This window comes from Gavialis gangeticus, unplaced genomic scaffold (assembly GCF_001723915.1).
Source record: "Gavialis gangeticus isolate Ggan-Ray unplaced genomic scaffold, GavGan_comp1, whole genome shotgun sequence".
In the NCBI taxonomy this organism is placed as follows: domain Eukaryota; kingdom Metazoa; phylum Chordata; order Crocodylia; family Gavialidae; genus Gavialis; species Gavialis gangeticus.
Genome location: NW_017729024.1, coordinates 35,090,662 through 35,106,487, shown reverse-complemented (window position 1 = coordinate 35,106,487; position 15,826 = coordinate 35,090,662). Strand labels below are relative to the sequence as shown.

General features: G+C 44.2%; 1 protein-coding gene across 2 annotated transcripts in view; it reads right to left on the bottom strand.

The window, feature by feature from the left end:
• Positions 1-1,531: 1,531 nt before the first annotated feature.
• The window catches only part of PRR16 (proline rich 16), a 390,317-nt gene continuing 376,022 nt past the window's right edge, over positions 1,532-15,826 (bottom strand). For both annotated transcript variants that reach the window (XM_019517016.1, XM_019517017.1), the window contains exon 3: positions 1,532-3,348. The gene's annotated coding sequence lies outside the window, so the exon portion shown is untranslated. The remainder of the gene's footprint in view (positions 3,349-15,826) is intronic.

Here is a 15,826-nt window from a genome sequence, read left to right as displayed (position 1 = left end):
TACACTTACCAAGTGATAGAAGCTTACTCTGCTGTCATCCAAGCATCTCAGTGTACATTGCTCCCCTCCCATTCAAAAGAGACTGCGCCATCACAGACCAAACCCTTTCTGTTGTCAACCCTGTGGCTGGGAAAGTCTCTTTCCATGACCCCATCGCTGTTAAACTGTTAACCCTCTGGAGCCTGATCAGGCAGGGAAAGCCACCTGCCAGGAGCCCAGTGGTCCTGCCACCACCCCATGGGGCACATCTACTCCCTGGTGCCACCTCACACCTCTGCACCTGCAGCCCCAGGAGTGGGGCTGCTGGCACTGGCTTTGAAATGCAGTGTGAGGAAGATGCTGTCTTTGGCTTGGCTTGAGAGCCCTGAGCTCTGGTGGCAGTCATGGGGTTTCCCATGGCCAGAGTCCCAGGATCCCAGTGGTCAAAGCCCTCCTTCCGTGGTCAGAGCTCCAGCTCCAGCCGCAGTGGCAGGGGATAAGCCCCAGCTTCACCACAGGCAAAGATCACACCCCCCCACACACTACATCCAGAGCCCCAGCTTCAAAATAGCAGACTCAGAGGCATCTGATAACCTGACAACTGACAGAAAGGAGGGAGGAAGGGGCTGTTGTTAGGAGATGGGGGTGGTTCCCCTGGGCTTCAGTCAATGTGTCCTGACGTGTTCCCTCCATGCTCTCACCTGTCTCCAGGCAGACTGCAAAGCCTACAAAGCACACTGGGATGCATGCTCAGGCCCCTTGACTGGATGCCCTTTGCTGGGCAGTCTCTAGAGTAGGCAGCCAGCCAAATGAATGCTTTTATAGCCTTGAACTGGTAGGGTTTTCAACTGCTTAATCTAAACCATTTAATTGCTACTGGTTCATTTGAATTCTCATGCACACTTTTAAGCAACAAACAAATATGGTGACCTAGCTGTGAACCAACCAGCTCACCTCCTCCTACAAAGCACTCAGAGGTCTTATCTTTCATTGGCCAAGATGGAAATTGAGAGCTTTCACTATCTACATATTTAAGCCCCTCCTGCTCATGACAAGTAAAAATTCATAACAATCCTAGGAGGATCACAGATGCTATCAAACAGGAAGTAAGTTAAAATTAATCCAATGTATTTTTTTTCCTCTTTCAACCAGGTCCAGTTTATACTTTTGGCTGCACAGTTTCAAGCAAGGGCACTTCTTTCTTGTTCAAAAGCAAAATAACCTTATCAACTGTTCCAGTAACTCATTTCAGCAGTTCTGTCATTTCATCCCTCAAAAACTAGCTTGCACATACACATTCACAGTTCATAAGAACATAGCAGTACATTATTAAGCCATCTCCCCATTTCAGGTGTATAATTATATTAGAACTAATTTTTTGAAAGACACTTTTCCTTTACCAAACATGTAATTAGCATGTCCCATAGAAGAGCAAAGGGAATGAAGAAAGCCTACTTATTTTTATGAATAAGCCGTGTCTGGCTGGATAAAGTTAAGATAATTCAATGTCACATGATTCACTTTTTCTCTTAAAATTACACAGAGGCATAAGGACTATGAAAAAAGGAAAAAATATATTTTTATTCAAAACAGCTCTAGCATCAAAGTGTTCAATGACTTGATAACAAAATACTGCATTGCATGGATACAATGTCTGGTCCTACTTGCAAGGTAAGGATTGTATAAATTGTTGTAATGAGCACACTACATTACCCCTTAGGTTTCCAAATTGTTCCTGACCAAATAGTGGCGTCTTTAATGGCCCAGTGCATATGTTACAGTATGAAAGAATAGTGGTTCCTGAATGAAGTGAGTTACTTGTCAAAGTGTCTTTGTGTAATTTAAAGAAACCATCAATATTAGACAACATTTAGATTTTGTTCTTTCCATTCATTACCATCTGAATCTTTCTTTGTTACAATACCATCTCAATAGAAAAACCTTGACCATTATATATCTCTATATCCCATCACATGAATATCAAAATAACCTATGTTCTGAAACTAAGAGTTAAAATACTTCCTCTTCTTGTCCTTCATACATATCTGCCAGTATAAATATACTTTATAATTTTACAAATTACAGTATTTGTATTAAAGCTTTCAGTCTGCAAATCGTTACGATTTAACATGGCAAAACAGTTGTGTTTTGGTTCTATCCTTAAATCCTTTTTGGGGGTAATGAAAACCAGCCAAAATAAGTGACTGAAAATAATACAAACAACACATTTATTTAGAAAAATAAACTGAAAATGCTGTTTGTCTGTTACATTTCTTCATGAAGCATAGATAAATGGCTATAAAAACTTTTATGTCAAATACATATTACAAATGACCTTTTTTCTTTCATAGTAATTGGGAGCATCCTGTCAACATTCAACAGGAACATTTGGGGTATATAGTTCAATAGGTTCAATTTCTTGGCTGTTACTATGATATAAAATGAATTTCATAAAAAAATATTAGATCCCTTTTTAAATCCACTTTATCATGTTGATGCTTTTCTCATATATTTTTAAACTTAAGAAAGGACTACATTCCTTTAGGGAATGATCCTCATCGTAAAGAGAGAGCAATTGTTTTCTTCAGTTTTTATTTTTTAATTCCTTTTGGAGCCCCTGCAAGATGTAGCTTGTTGTGGTCAAAAAATCTCATGGGGCCATCTGTGCAAATGATGGCGCACATCATTACCCTGAATGGAAGTGACAGTGCAAATACGAAAAATGCATTGAGATGCAATCTGTAACAACTGAACTGTTTCTTCAGATTTGGGCAGAGGACTGGAGACAATATCCTTCTAAGCATTTAGCATCACTGGCGCTCTGTTCTTCTATGGCTTTGAATATGTACATGGGATGATGGAGGTCTTCTTTCCCCATAAAAACCAACATTCCTATATTGTAGTAAATGCATTGCTTTGCCTGCAATCACTTAAGTGCTTTATGTTTCCTTTTGGCTACATATTGAAATATTTTTTGGATGCTGGCTAGACCCCATGATCCATTGTCTGGTTGTTACTCTAATTCTTCAGTATTGAGCTTCTCAGGTGTCAGGCTTGGAGACAGCTGTTCCCAAAATGGGGCATGGTATTTTAGGCCTTTTGACTTTTCATTCTGACTGAACTGGAATTTAAGGCTGTGGCTTTTGTCAGGGCTCAGCTCATAGCTGTCAGATCTGAGGCAGAAGATTTTATGTGGATTATACCAGTGGTTAGTTGTGCTCTGACTCCAAGGGCTTCCATGCTCCAAGAAGGGTCAGGTTCCTGGTTACTTTCAGATCTGGCCTGCAAGAAGTCACAATGATGGATCTGACATGAGAGAAATTAACTGATGTGCCTTCAAATGTAGATATTCAATCTAGCCTGAAGGAGCTGTCAAAGGAGAAAAAGAAAAGAAGAACCAGGTTACAATGAGGTAACTTTAGACAAGGAAAGCTAACAGGAAAACAAGGAACAACCATCATAGGATCATATCATAGAAAATTACGGTTGGAAGGGACCTCAGGAGGTCATCTAATCCGGTGTTTCCCAACCTTTTCCAGCCCAAGGCACACTTACAATAATAAATTTTTTCTGTGGCATACCAGTTAAGGCATTCCCCATCCTCATACCTTCTGTATCTCATTGCCATGGCAAAATTTCACAGCACACCTGTTCATTTCTGACGGCACACTTTTGTGCTGTGGCACAGTGGTCGGGAAACACTGATCTAATCCAGCCCCCTACGCAAAGCAGGACCACCCCCAACTAGACCATTCGAGTCAAATCTTAGTCCAGTTGGGCCTCAAAAACCCCCAAGGATGGAGTTTCCACCACCTCTCTGGGTAACTCCAATACTTTACCACCCTCCCAGTGAGGAAGTTTTTCCTAATATCTAACCTACACTTTCCTTACTGCAACTTGAGACCACTGCTCCTTGTTGTTATCTACCACCAAGAAGAATAGTCTAGTTCCATCCTCTGTGTAACCCCCTTCAGGTAGTTAAAGGCTGCTATGAAATCCCCCCTCTGTCTTCTCTTCTGCAGACTAAATGAACCCAGTTCCTTCAGCCTCTCCACAGAAGTCATGTGCCCCCACAGCCCCCTAACCATTTTCACTGCCTTCAGCTGGACTCTCTCCAATTTGTCCACATCCTTTCTATGGCAGGGTGGGGGGTAAGAGGGGAGTACTCTGGACACAGTACTCCAGATTTGACTATCGCATTTCCATGGAAGCAAAGGGTTCGCATAATTCCAAAATCTTAAGCTTCACTGACATTTGATGATTGAATATCTTTACTAATACAGGATCAGATGCTTAGCTGGTATAAACAGGCATAGGCCTCTGGAGATCAGTGTAACCACATGAGGTTGCACCAGCTGAGGGTCTGATAAATACTATTTTGGGTGCTAGAACATATTTTAGGGGACTGTAAAGAGATGATGCTAGAATAGTTTACAAATCTAAAAGAATATCCTCGGGAGTCTGCATTCATTAAACGTGTATATGAAATTATTTCCCTTAGTACTGACAATTAAACAGGTGTTCCTAGGATCCTTCTTGGGGAAAATGAAATAAATATAAAAATTAAAAATTAGTAAATATTTTAAAATTTTTCCAAGAAGTCAAACTTAATTTAGACAGGAGTCCTCCATTCAAATCCCTGTTCCAAATAAGGCAGACAGTAGATGTTAAACAGTTTTCTAATCAATAGACTACACAGTATTCTGAGATGAGTCTTCCACAAACACTCTGTTGTTGTTCATCATGTGCAAAACGCTTAGCCACCAAGACATAGAGGGAGAGAGAGAGAGGAGAGAGAGAGAATGATTTTCTCAGTCAGTGATTAGGGCACTCGCTCAGGAAAAGGAACATCTTGATTTTGCCGTGATGTTTAATTATGTATACACAGTGGAAGAGTCAATGGGAGAGATTGCAAGAACCTCAGAATACCAGGCTGCATAGTGATTAGGGAAATCTCCTGGGAGAGGAGAAATGTGAACTCAAATTCCCTTAGTCAAAGGAGGGAATTCACCTTGAAGGGTCATCTTCATCCAGCCTAACTGTTCTAAACTCAGCCATCGAGAAAAAAGAGCAAAAATTAATTATTCTCCTTATAATACATTTTTTATTGTTAATTTTTTAATTTTTGGGGAAGTAAAATGTTTTGTGGTCGAATGAAATCTTGAGGGAGAATTAAGTTAGTCTGAAACAACAGCAACAAAAATATTTTTTTAAATGATTTTATCTGAACAGGGGGGTTGTTTTGGGGGTTCTTTCAATATTTTGTTTTGGTTACTGCACCAGAAAATCAATTATTTGCAGAGCCCTAACTGTTTTACCGGAATGTAACAGTGACCTGTGTAGTCCAGTATCCAAACTCTGACAGAAATACTGCATTGAACAATTTTACCAGAGCTTGATTCTGGAGGAAATTTCTTCATAATTTCAGCTATTCAGGGTATGGTTTATATCCTGAATAATAAAAAAAAGACAACTATCCCATACAATGCATCAGAATTATATTCCATAACTGTTCATATATCCCTGGAAATATTCAACTCATTCATCCCTTTAACTTGTGTGCTCAGATATGCAATGTCTAATAAATTATACAAGTTGAAAATGCCTTTTGGGAAAAATCAGTGAGGGAGGGGAGGGAGAGAGAAATCAAAATGGTGGCAGTGCATCTGATTTATGCTGCATTCTGGTATAGTAAGGGTTTAGCTAGTTAAATGGAAAAATAATATAACACTATCAGTACAGTTTGCCAGAATGAAGTTCCTCCTCAAAATTTATGTTCAGCAACCATTAGAAGTGAAATCAAAATTGTTGGGGGTTTTTTGGTGATGAAGTTAATATATATCGAAATTTGTATCAATATGAAACATAAAAATAAAAGCCCCAAAGTGTTTTCTCAGCATTATTTCTAATAACACACTTTTTATTGAGTGCACAGCTGTGTAGCTCTCTGTCCACCCATCCACCCTCATAGAAGGGACCAATATCTGTACAATTTTAACTGATATTCTCCATACAGCACAAAAAGTATCATTTGCATAATAATGTCATATAATATATTGTCAATAATATATCTCATAGAAAACACAGTATGCAGTGTTTAGACATACATAGGACAATCTTAATAAAATTATTGATATGCATCAATAAATAGTAGGGCTGTCAATTAATTGTCATTAACTTGCACGATTACTGCATTAATTGGTTCTGGCATTAATTTTTTTATGCGTTAATTGTGCACATGGTTTTGGAGCCCATGCCTAGGCTCCACTCTGCTGCCATCACTGCTGCCTCTGGACTGCCCAGCAGGGCAGTGGTGGAAATGCAGAGGACCACAGGGCAGCCGAGGTGGGGGCTCCAGGCTGCTGCAGCAGAAAAGCTGGGGGGTGAGGTGGATGTGCACAGACAAGCAGCCACAGCATGCATGCAGACAGGAAGGCAGCCCAACTGTGTGTAGAGTAGCGCCCAGCAGGTAAGTCTGTGTAGGGGAAGGGGTCGGGGGGAAGGGTAGATCAAGGCCCCCACTGTGAGAAAAGGAGTGGAGCAAAGGCTAGAGTGAATGGGACACAGGGGCCAGGGCCGGTCATGGGGTCGTGCATGGCTTGTCTAGGGGGGTGGAGGGGAAGGGGCACAGCTCCCTGCCACTGCGCACAGCTCCAGGGGAGGCATGTGTGCCCCAGATTTGTACATAGGGCAGAGGCAGGCTGCCCACTGTGGACTGGGGCTCTGCTCCATCCTGCCCTTGCCCTACGAGCCACATGATGCCATGTTGTTCCTACCACCACCAGGCAGGCAGGGGACACATGGCCAGTGTGGGGCTCCTGAGGAAAAGGCAGCAGGGCACACAGCCCCAGCCCACAGAGGTCAGCCCACCTCCAGCCCATGCACAAATCTGGGTGTGAAGGGGAACATGCTCCCCATGCCTTCTCCCACCCCTTCCCCTGCACAGACTTACTGGCTGGGCACTGCTGTATACACAGCTGGGCTGCATTCCTGTAGAGTTACTGTATTTCCAATTTCAAAAAAGAGGACACCTGTTGAGGGGGTCATACAATTGTGGGGGAGCAGTGATATGCCCATGCCCTACCCCTGTCCCCCACTCCCAAGCTAGAGCCCCCCAGCCCTGCTGCTGCCCCTCACTCCTGACCCACCTCACCCCACCCCACAACCTGCCAGGGTTTCTTTAAATTTTGTTTTGGTTACTGCACCAGAAAATCAATTATTTGCAGAGTCATAACTGTTTTACCAGAATGTAACAGTGACCTGTGTAGTCCAGCATCCAAACTTTTCCCACTCCTCGAGCTCCAGACCCCCCTGCAGTGACACCCCCCATCAGGCTCCAAGCCACCCACACACACACACCCACAGCCTCCGACACCTTTACAAATCCTCCCCCACACACACCCCACCCCCAACCATACAGAGTACCTGCATAATTTTGAGTTTTTAGTTGTGTGATTAAAATCTCGATTAATTGTGACTAATTTTTTTAATTGTACAGCTAATTGTGATCACATTTTTAAATCATTTGACAGCCTGTAGTATCAAATTTAAATTATTAATATTGTGAAGGGGAGCACTCAGATACTAGGGATATGCAATTTAAAGCTGCATAAGCAATTTACTTTCATTACTGTGAAGGAGCAAGAGTAAGTGGGGGTGCAACAAGGGAGAGCGGAGAGCGCCGCTTCCAGAACTGTTGCCTTATTAGGATCAAAGCGCCAAGAGAAGCAGGGAGTGGCAGGATCCAAGCTCCAAGAGAAAAAGAGAGCAGCATGACCCAAGGTCTGGGAAGAGAGGGAGAAAAAAAAAAAAGAGAAGAGAAGATAATGAAGAAAGAACCATAGGAGGGTCTGTGGAGAAAGCAGCAGTGTTCACTGTTGGAGAGAGAAGAAATGGAGAGAGGGGCGGATCCCCAGGAGGACTCCAAGAGATTTGGAACATCCATCAACAATAGTAAAAAAAAAAAAAGAAAAAAAAAAAGATTTTTGTTACAAACTCTCCATCGGTATTAATGACTGGTCTGGTTTGGTCACCAAGAGGGTTTGAGACCACTAGTTAAAGAGGAAACTGATTGGTGGCACTGATAGCAATAAAGATAAACAGATTACAGGCAGGGAGATCTGAAGAGATAAGATCTCCCTTAAAATTGTGAGACATTGAACCAAATGAAAGAAAAGTAAGAAGATCCTAGTGGAGAGTCAGTTCATTAATGCTAAGTTCAGTTCATTTGTGTGTTAACTGTTACAAAGTAGAATCATTTTGGATAAGAAGAGTTACTAAGTTAATACAATGAACATCCTCAGTCTGATGGTGTGTGGAATTTAAACACGATGTTGTAAAAAAGGAAAATAAAGAAAAAAATTAATGCTTTTGAACAGACTGTGGTTGGATATCTAACTTCGAGTCCAGTCCTGTATACAAATAAGCAGATAGGCTGATATATGCATTTTGTGTGTAAGCCGTGCCCCATTAAAAGGTCATAATAAGAACAAGCTAAAGGAAAATAACCCTCCTGACTAATAATATCTAAAAGTAATATTAATAAGAATAACATCAAAGACGTGGCAGGGGGGAAAGTTGAGGGTATACCGACAATTCATGAAATAACGGCAAGCACAGACAAAATCACCATAAGTAAAGACGCTACAATTACTCTCTTCTGAGTAGGGATCTGGGTTTTCTGTTTCCCATGGAAAAATGGAGAAAACCATGGATTGCCTGTTTTTAGTGGAGAAAACACAGATTTCTCTTTTTAGCAGAGAAATCCGTGGATTCTCCACTTTTGCAAAGTGCTGTTTCAGGCTGGCACAGCTCCAGCCTGCAGGAGTCAATTGCAAAAAGGGTGGGAAACCCCCAGCCCTGCCTGGAGGGGGAGGGGGAAGGGTGGAGCCTGAAGGGAAAGGCAGCCAAGGCTGGGCTTAGGCTCACACTCGCCCTTCACCCCTGGAGCATAGAGGTAAGTGGGGCTGTGGGGCAGGGATGGGGAAGATGGTTTGGGGGCTGAGGGAGTAGAGGGTGCTGCCAGCCCCAGGTGGCACATCACAGCTGGGAGCAGGGCCAGGGGGTGAGGTCAAGGGTGCCCTTCTGTGGGGAAGCTTTGCAGACAAGTGATGCAGGGCACAGTGTGGTCATAACTTTATATGATAATGTTGACAAGTCTGTGCTTTGTAGTGTTCTCCTATGGCAGACATTTTTTTTTTTATAGCGGAGTTAACAATACAATTTAAACAAAATTAAATGTTAATCATTTCAAAATCATTGTGTTGTTTTGGTTTCATTTTTCTCCTGGTCACCACCTTTTAGAATACTATGTTTTAATTTTGAATCATTTGGCAGTAGCTTTTTCCACAGGAAATTCTGGTCCTAGGCTTCCAGCCAGTAAAGAATCAAGGTTTCATTATATTATCAATTTGAATAATCCTAGTCTTTATTCAAAACAGTTTCTACTACAGTTTTGAAATATGTTATAAACTGCTATCAAAATATTCAAATAGCTGAAATATTTTTCTGAAAATATTGCCTTGAGTACTGTAATGTTTGCTTGTCAATTCCATGCATTTACTTGACACCTACAATTCAGCTGAGCTACAATCTTATTGATCTTATTTTATCACTCCTAATACATTATAACATTATGCACAGTCCTATGTTACTACAGCACTGATGACTGTGTAGCTTTTTCTGAAAATTCAGGCACTCCACCCAAACTATTTTCAGTTCAGTCTACTCTGAGAATCTCCACAGAGAATGCTGGAAAAAAGATTAGTAGAATAAAATAGAGATTGCTCTCCAATTATAGTTTATATTTATTTTTTTGCAAATGTATTGTCTAAATATTAATATTTGTGCACCAAAAAGAGGCCTCATAAGGATTTGAACTGTTAAGTGTACATGGTCAGTATAATATATAACACTAATAACACCTTCTTGCTTTTGCTGTTTCTCAGGTCTTCTATTATTTTACTGTATGTTGTGTCCTTACTTCAAATTTCTTTATGCTCTGTACAGCAGCTATCACATACTGAATATAATATAAATAGATAGTAAAACAATGAACATTGTTAATTTAAGAAATGTTGATACAAATGTTATAATGGTTTTTAGGGCTGTGCGAAGTTTCAGTCACTGATTCAATTCAACAGAAATTCAGCCTGATTCGGTGGCTGAATCTCCAAATCCAAATCAAATCAGGAGACCCTTTAATCTCTCCAAATTGAATTGGAACCCTCCAAATCGATTCTGAAACATTTGATGATTCAGACAGTGTTAAATGCTTTTTCTACATACCTAAAGGTACCAGGCGGCTCGTGAATGCTGAGATGGTGAGTTGGACAGAACATCCCATAGAAGCATGGGTGGCTCCCCAGTGCACTCAGCAGCAGACCTGGAAATGGACCAGAAACACTTCCTGTCCAATTCTGGGTCCTCCAGGGAGCATGCTGGTGCCTCCTGGGTCTGGGGGGACACCTGGGGTCCCCCGTGGCTAATTGCTCAGCTGGGGGTTATGGGGGGGGGCCCTGTTGCGTTTGGCAGTGGACCCAGTAGTGGACCAAAAGTACTTACGCTCCACTTCTGGGTTTGCCGCCAAGTAGGCGGGGGGCCCCCGTGTGTTCCTGTGGGAATCTCCATCTGCTCCACCATCACAGCATTCACGAGTCATACCTAGTACCTTGAAGTATGTAGGAAAAACATTTAAAGCCATGTCTATGGCCAAATCGCTGATTCTCCAAAACAGCACTGAATTGTTAGATTCGGATTCAGCTGAATCAAGTTGGGGACAGTGATCCAAATCAACTAATCAAATCACTGTCCCCAATTTGGGCTAAATCTGAATCCAAATTGAATACAGCCTATTTTGCACACCCCTAGTGATTTTCTCAGTGTACACTACAGAATGGCACAAGTGACAGAGGGAAGTAGAGAACTGATTTTTCATATGACTAACAACTAGGGGTGCACCAATAAAGATTTTCTTGGCAGATACTGATAGCCAATTATTAACCAGCTATATAGGGCAATTCTGATCCAATAACCAATTTACAGGAATGCAGCTGGGTAGCATGGAGAGTAGCACCCTGCAGGTAAGTCTGTAGAGGGGAAGGTGTGTGAAGGAGGGAAGTGGCATGGATGGGAAGATTCATCCAGGGTGCTGAATGGGGCAGGGAGCAAGACAGAGCCATGGGCAGCTTGTCCAGGGGATCAGCATCCTCACGTTTAAAAATTGCAGCAGGGGCACTTGAACTTAAACTCAATGAATGAGCTCTAGTTCAAGTGCCACTGCCATCATTTTTAAGTGCAGGGATGCTTTTAACCAGACCTGAGCTGTGCAAAGGGCAGGTGCAGGCTGCTTTCTGTGGGCTCAGGGCTCTTCACCCTGCTGCCATTGCCCCATGGGTCCCATGTCAGGCATACACCCCCTACCCACCCAGCAGCAGGAGACACAATTTGCTGCCCCCCACTGCTGCTGGGTAGGCAGGGGACAAGGGGGCATGCAACCAGTGTGGGCTCCTGAGGGAAAGGCAGCAGAGTAGAGCACCTTGAGATCTCAGTGAGAAGCCTGCATCCACCTCATGCACAAATCTGGGGGGCACATGCCCCTCCATGCCTCCCCTGTGGGGTGTGCACAGCAGCAGAGAGCCATCTCCCCTCCTCCCCATCCCTCCTGTGTCCCCTGGACAAGCTGCCTCTGGCTCCATCCCACTCTCTGTCCCAGGTCCCATTCACCATCTTGGCTAGGCAGCACCCCCAGCTCCATCCACTGCCCCACTCCCTCCCTCACCATGGGGGGCCTCATTCTGCCCCCTCCCCACACCCCTTCCCTCCTCCATGCCTCTTCCCTTCCACAGACTTATCTTCAGGGCACTGCTCCCCACACTGCCTGGCTGCATTCCTGACCACATGCATGCATGCAGCTGTATGCATGCATGCAATGTCCAGGGGCCCCAGCCACAAGGCATATTATATTTATCAGTGGCCAAAACAACCCAATGGCTGATAAACTTCAATTTCCTTTTATAGGTGACCATCCAATATGCAACCTATATATTGGTGCACCTCTACTGACAACATCACTGGTTCCAAAAAACTGAAGTTCATAGCAAGCAAAAGTTTTCAGGTGAAATCTTGGCCCACTAGAACTAATAGAAGCTTTGCTATTTATATTAATGGGGACAAGATTACATCAACCCTCTAATGTCTTCTCAGTGGCTAGCCTGAGGAAAATGAGGCAAATGCAATCTTAGAATGTATCAGCTGAGGTATTTTCAATAGAGATAAAGGAGTTATTTTATATCACTGTCCAAAGTTATCAATAAGAACTGATCTGAAATATTGTGTGCAAACCCGTGTTAAAAAAAACTGATTTAAACTATAACAGATGCAGAGAAAGCCACAGAATGGAGGGAAGACTAAGGATGTATGAAAGCATTCAAGTGAACCATTGGAAGTTTACTAGTTTAGTTTGAGTGGCTAGAAACCCTGACAGCAGACCACTGTAAAAGTGTTAAAGGGCGCAGTTGAGTCCCAGGCTCCTGGGTGCCCAGGCTGCTGATGGAATGTTGCCAGAGGTCCCCAAGTGTATGCATATCCCAAAGTGCTTTTCAGGCTCCCTGTCTGTCTGGAGGGCACAGGTTATGGCTGGCCACCCCAGCAGGCAAAGTTCCCCTTTCACGCAACCTGCAAAACCTCTAAGTCATCAGGCTTTGAGACACCAGATCAAGAACATGTTGACTGTCTTTTCAAGCCTGTCAGTTTCTTCTCCAGCAGCCTACAATGGACCTGTATCCATCTGGCACCAGCTGACAGACCATGTTCCAGCACAGGTTGCGGTCAGGTGCTAGCAGGTTGAGGTTGAACACTGGTGGGTTGGGTGCTGGAAGGCTGGGGTTGGGTGATAGCAGGTTGAGTTGGATGCTGGGGGGTTGGGTGCTGCTGTAGCAGGAAGTGGGGGATTCCAGGCAGAGGCCAGGTACAGCCAGTCTGCATCAACAGGTTAGGGTTTAGGGTGGGGTTCTATTCCCAGCAGGGGCCTGTCTATGGTATTTGGGGGGACAGGGGTTGGTAGCTCTGCTCCATACCCAAATAGTACTTACAGGCTCCTGCTGGGAATGGAGCCCACAGACATACCCCTCCACTAATACAGACCAGTCTTTCAGATAGGGTCTGGGTTTGGCAAGAGGGTTGGGGGAACTCCAGGAATGGTGGGAACAGGGCTGGGTTGTCATCTCAGTGAGATCTATTCTTGGCAGAGGTTGTGTTTATGTTGTCTGGGCATGGGGAGAGTGAGGTTTTGTGGCTGTGGTGGTAGAGTTTCCATCTGCAATGCTACTCAAGTTGCCAATACCCCAGATCTCATCAGGGCACTGCCTGGTGCTTCAGGAAGCCTGGCCATGGTGGTGGGGCTTTGCCCACAATGCTTCTGGGGCTGCCATCACCCCAGCTGTCCACTGGGGGATTGCTACCATGGGAGGCCTTGCCACCATGCCCAGAGCCCCAGATTTCTGGCCGCAGTAGCACAGTTGCAAGCACACACATTCAGACATATAAACACACTATTCCTCCAGGGTCCACCTCACACACATGTATACATATTCTTCGTCCCTGCAGGGACCAGGCCCAGGTCCGGGTGCAGGGGTGGGGCCAGTTTGGGTGCTGATGAATGGGTTTTTCATACCTGTGCAGAATGGCAGGGACGACAGCTTCACGGGCCTGGCACTGTGGAGAAGGGCTGGGCTTTCCTAGGCCCTTAACTGTGCAGGGTAATGTTTTAATGAATCTCAATCTTAATCTGCAGCAATAGGGTGCAGACTAAGTCACAGATTCTCTCTTTGTGGGAGAGAGGTGGGGCAGCAGAGTGAAGTATGCTGGAGGACAGCATGGTGGCTTCTATCAGAAAGATAAGTGTAAAAGTGTCTGTTTCTCCAGTAAAAGTGCTATAGGAGGCTACTTCTACCTTGTCATTTCTACCAGACCCACCATTTTTGATCTGGCAGAAACTGCTTCTGTTTGAATGCTTGCATACCTAGGGTTTCCACTGGCCAAAATGTAATCCTTGTACATACCCTAAAACAGTCTGCTTAATTTAACATAACAAAACAAAGGCTGAGAGAGGACTTGCTTGCTTTCAATAAATACATTTGGAAGGCAAATGGCAGAGAGGAAGAAGTGAAAAAACAATGTTGACACAAGGAACAAATGGGTATAAACTGACCAGGAAAAAAATAAGATGGGCTTTACAAGATGGATCTAAACATAAAAGGAATGAAGTTTTGGAGCAGCCTTCCAAAATAAATAGCAAGAGGAAAAAGGAAAAGAAAAGAAAAAAACAACCTAACTCTTTTTAAGACTCACCTTTATAAATTTAGGAAACAGTTTGCATAAGGTGGTTGCTTCTGATAATGGGGAATTGAGTTCAGTAGCCCAAGAGACCCCTTCTAGGCCTGAGTTCCAATGGAGTTGTCCTTCCAGTGTTCAGTCAAAACACATTGGCAGGCCAGAAATGAAGCAGCTTGCAGGTATGGCATTTGCTTACATGTACTTGTCTACTGCACTAGGAACTTCTGTCACAAGAGTTGCCAGGTTGACAACTGTCACCAGCACTTAATTGGATTAATTTTCATTTGTTGTAAGAATCAGTCAACATATACTTGCTTGCCATTGCAGCATTCTATGACTAAAAAGCCCAGAAGATACTCTTAGAGTATGCGGTCGCAGGAAGAGTTAAGGACACCTCCCCACCAAGACAGGTGACATACTCAAGGAGCACCCAGGTAACAGGGGTCCAGATACTCTTGAAAATTGGGGGGTAGCACATGCAGCAATCCAAGGCCTTAAGTGCCTCTATAAAATGCTCATAGTATGGGGAATAAGCAGGAGGAACTCACCCTCCAAACAGCTTGTTCAAACCTAGACACAGTAGGGCTCACAGAAACCTGGTGGGATTCATTCCGCGACTGGGCAGTTAACATTAGGGGCTATAGGCTTTACAGGCAAGATGGAACAGGAAGGAAAGGCAGAGGTGGGGTGCTCTACGTCAAAGAGCAATACACATCCTCAACTAGCAGGATGGGGTCAGAGGAGGATCAGGCTGAAGTGCTCTGGCTCAGGATACAGGGGGGTCATGGGGAAAGGGACTTAATGGTGGGGGTCTACTATAGACCTCCCAACCAAGGGGAAGAGCTGGACTGTGAATTCTTGGGTCAGCTTGCAGAGGCACTTAAGGCAAGGGATGTAGTTGTCATGGGAGATCTACATTACCTGGCCATCTGCTGGGAGGAGCAGTCAGCCAGGTTGGACTGCTCACAGAGGTTCCTGATTGAGATACAGGACCTCCACTTAACCCAGGAGGTGCACAGTCCTACCTGGGGGAATGCCCTGCTGGACCTGGTCCTTGCCACAGGCGACAACCTGGTAAGAGGGCTCCAAGTCCTTGACCACCTGGGCGATAGCAATCATCACTTGCTGGAATTCACCATCCAGCACAGGGTGCCAAGGGCCTGCAGCAAGGCAGTAGCCCTAGACTTCAAGAGTGCCAACTTCAAGATTAGTGGGAGAGTTGCTTGGGTCCTCGAGAGTAGGGGAACTCAGTTCCCAAGATAGTGGTCGTTCCTTAAGGAGACAATGCTCAGAGCCCAGGGGGTGACAATCCCAGCAAGAAGCAAAGGGGGAAAGAATGCCCAAAAGCCCCCCGGCTCACCAAGGGCATTCGTATATGCCTGATTGCCAAAAAGGAGGCATACACCCAGTGAAAGGGAGGGGCTATCACCAAAGAGGAGTATACCTCGGGTCTGTAGGGGGGCTGTTAGAAAAGCTAAGGCAGATATGGAGCTAGGGCTAGCATCAGGGATCA